The sequence below is a fragment of the Corapipo altera genome, unplaced genomic scaffold (genome assembly GCF_003945725.1).
Source record: "Corapipo altera isolate COAL_440 unplaced genomic scaffold, ASM394572v1 174, whole genome shotgun sequence".
NCBI classification, from domain to species: Eukaryota; Metazoa; Chordata; class Aves; order Passeriformes; family Pipridae; genus Corapipo; species Corapipo altera.
The window spans coordinates 81,659-81,859 of record NW_020885022.1 but is presented as its reverse complement, the minus strand read 5'-3'; the positions used below and the strand labels follow the sequence as shown (position 1 = coordinate 81,859).

At 74.6% G+C, this 201-nt stretch overlaps 1 protein-coding gene across 1 annotated transcript in view; it reads left to right on the top strand.

Moving 5' to 3' along the window:
- The window catches only part of LOC113959105 (vasoactive intestinal polypeptide receptor 1-like), an 11,002-nt gene that overhangs the window by 4,971 nt on the left and 5,830 nt on the right, over window positions 1-201 (top strand). The window lies entirely within an intron of this gene.

The following is a 201-nucleotide window of genomic DNA, read 5'->3' as shown; positions in this document are numbered from 1 at the left end:
CTCGGCTGTGCTGGGGGTCGGGGGGCTCCGTGTGTCCCCCGGGCTGTGCCGGGAGGCTCCGTGTGTCCCCTGGGATGTGCCGGGGACTGGGGAGGCTGCGTGTGTCCCCTGGGCTGTGCTGGGGGTCGGGGGGTTCCGTGTATCCCCTGGGCTGTTCCAGGAGGCTCCGTGTGTCCCCTGGGCTGTGCCGGGGCCGGGGGG